Source organism: Pinus tabuliformis, chromosome 5_1 (genome assembly GCF_031772625.1).
Source record: "Pinus tabuliformis cultivar Carrire ecotype Pingquan chromosome 5_1, CPIR1, whole genome shotgun sequence".
Lineage (NCBI taxonomy): Eukaryota > Viridiplantae > Streptophyta > Pinopsida > Pinales > Pinaceae > Pinus > Pinus tabuliformis.
Window position 1 is genome coordinate 95,346,311 of NC_142305.1, and position 3,263 is coordinate 95,349,573.

The following is a 3,263-nucleotide window of genomic DNA, read 5'->3' on the forward strand; positions in this document are numbered from 1 at the left end:
GCGTCCATTGAATAGGATTTGTAAATGTTTTAATGTATTTGTCCATCATTTACTGTCCTCCTTTGTCGAAAGTAGCTTAATCGAACTGTCGTTTTTGATGCAAAAAGTGTCGTAACTGTCATTTTGAGTCAAAAAGAAGAGTGTCGTAAAGTCTTCCTCCTCTAGATAGTCGATTGTTCTTTTGTCATTGTATTTGTTTTGAATTGTTAATATTTGAAGTGTCGAAAGCAGTTTTCCATTCAAAATCGAAAAGTGTCGTTTTAGTCTTCCTTTCATTTTGAAAAGAAATTGTCGAAATGTCGCTTTGAAGAAAATAGTTCAGATCTGTACTTAGTTTTCCTTTTGAGCATTCTCACATTAAGGAAATGAAAAACAAATACATGCATTTGCATTTGCATTTAGACTGTGTGCGAAATATGATTTAGGAAAAGTGCATTTAGTGTGTGCTCTTTTCTCTATGTTGAAATAATTGTATTCTTCTTTCCTTAGTAGCTAGGATTTTCATTGCTAAAAGAAAATAAACGATTGTTTATCATTTTAGATTGCATATTTAGGAATTTTACATCTACATCACATGGTGAACCTTGAAAGACAAACTTCTAAGCAAGATCAACTCTAAAATAAATCTCAATGAACATAAAAACACTTTGGAACCTAACGCAACACATCTAGAAGTCTAGGCTAGAGACGTGTTTCGGCGTCATAAAACCTGGTAACTATCATTTTCATCGAAGGTTGGGTGATTCCTCCTCTTTGATACGACAAGTGCCAGTACGGACTTGTGCTCCCCGTACCGTCGAGTATATATTGGGAGACCACAATAGGCTGATATCCTTTATCCTTAGGAAGCCGTGTCTGCTGCCCTATCGATCACAATGCACTGAACACAACATTTAGGAAGATTGACTGCCGTACATAAAGTCCTTGATAATTTCTCTTTAATTTACCACCAAGGTGTATATTGCAGTTTTGCGATTGGTTTGGTAATCCCTCTGTCTAGATTTCCAAAGTAGTCACTTTCGTTCCTTTTCGACTCCTCAAAAGAAAAGGCCCATTTGAGCACTTGTCACTTCAGTCTCATTAAAAATCGAAGGCGACTAGAGTCACCTTTAGCTTTTTCTTGACTCTTAAAAATTGAAAAAGAAAAGTTGCGCCAAAGTGTCTTAAAATTTATATAAATCGGAATAACATCCCTGTTCCTTCGTTGATATTAGGTTGAGATAATGGAGTCCAATCAAGGAACCCCTCTTGGAGGGAATCCTAGTCCTTTCTCTTCTTGGGGAGATATTGGCGCTCCGTATATGGCTACATTGTCCCTTCCAGGAATCACAATTGGCCTGCCAGTATGGCTATTCTCAACCTCTATCATTCAAAATACCGTGATTCCTCAGCAACCAAACAATACTGAAGTGGTCCCTTCACCTTCTATCATTCAATTGTCGGTCAAAATGCCTATTGTTGAAAGTGAACCTTCTGAGTCCATACCGGACCAAAGTCAACAAGTCGAGATGGCAGTCGACCCAGTCTTGCCTTCGGAAGGTCCACCTTCAGATGATACAATTTCCAAGGAGAATGAGAGTGACACCGTTCAAATTCTTTTTTTCGATACAGAGTCTGGTGAACTTGGGGGAAATCCACCCATTCCTTTACAATAGGAGCAAAGCCCCCCAGTTCATGAGGTTTATCTATTCATTTATCCAGTACCTCCTCCGAGCAGTCTAGTCATTTTCTTTGATTGGAATCAACTAGCAAGACCCCGCCTTCCATCTAATGTACCATTCCGGATCATAGTACAAGTTTACAAAATGCTCATGTCTATCACTATCATAGATGAAGGGGCTTCAGTGAGTATCCTTTCCTCAACTTCTTGGAAAGCACTTGGTTCGCCATCGCTTCTGCCTGAAACACAAAATTTGTCAAGCTTCAACAAAGGAACCAGTCGACCATTGAGGATCCTTCCAAAGTTACCAATAACTTTGAAAAGGAAAACCGTTCAGTTGAACATGATGGTAGTCCAAGGGCCCTTAGATTACAATCTACTCCTTGGACGTGACTATATATATATAGCATGGAAGCTATTGTTTCCACAATATTTCGAGTGATGTGTTTTCCGCATGAAGGCAAATTGGTGCAATTTGTCGACCAACTTTCATTTCCTGGTTCAAACACAGCTACAAATCAATCGTCATCCCTAAATGGTCTCTTTGCGTCAACAATGTCTCTTCAACCTTCATTCCATCCACCTAATTACCGCGAGTAGTTCGGTGAATGTAACAAAGTTTTAGGGGGCATGCACCCTGGTCTGCTTCGGTAGGTGAACCTAGATGAAAAGAGAGATTTTCTTGAAGGTTATATGATTGGACTCAAAGAACATGCCATCGTAGGTTATGTGATCAGTCTGAAACAACTATTTCCTTAAAGGTTATATGATTGGATTGAAAAACCATTTCCTAGCAGGATATGTGATCAATCTGAAACAACTATTTCCTTGTGAGTTATGTGATTGGAAGCTCACACCATTCACCTTCGTCTATTTCGATGGACAAAGCAACTTAACATAGAAAACAAGCAATGGTTAAATAAATGACATTTTGAAAAGCGAGATTAAAAATCTAAAAGAACAACTACATAATAACTCATCCCTAAATAACATAGAGAATAAATTAGATATTAAACCCATAAAAGAAGAAATTAAAAAACTAATTGTACTCAACCATGAGCTCTACAAAAGAGCCTTACACTTTATAATTGTTGGTATAGGAGAACAAAATAGTGAAGACACATTAGTATTAGTTAAAGAACAATTAGAGACAAAATCTCAAATCCAAACAACTTATCTCACAAAAGCAATAAGGGTAGGAAAGATACTTGAGAATAATGATAGACTAATCCGTGTCAAGGTTAGTTGTAATCACCATAAATTAGATATACTTTGGAAATCCCCAAGCCTAAAGGAAACGGGCATATTTATAGATGAAGATATCATTCCAAAAGACCAAGTTGAACTTAGGAAATAAGTACAAAAGATCAAAGAGGCAAGAAAAGAATGGAAATGGGCAATAATTAGGAATAGAAAAGCTATTATTAGAGATAGAGTCCTAAATACAAGTGATAAATAGGGAACAACATCACTCTTAATCCTCTTCTAGAACTATCGTGTTTTTCCATGGTGTAAAGGGCCTATGTTAAGTTGGATCTTGAGTGATATTGATCTTATTATTTTAGTTGAAACTTGGGAGCATGATGAATCTAGGGTCCCTCAC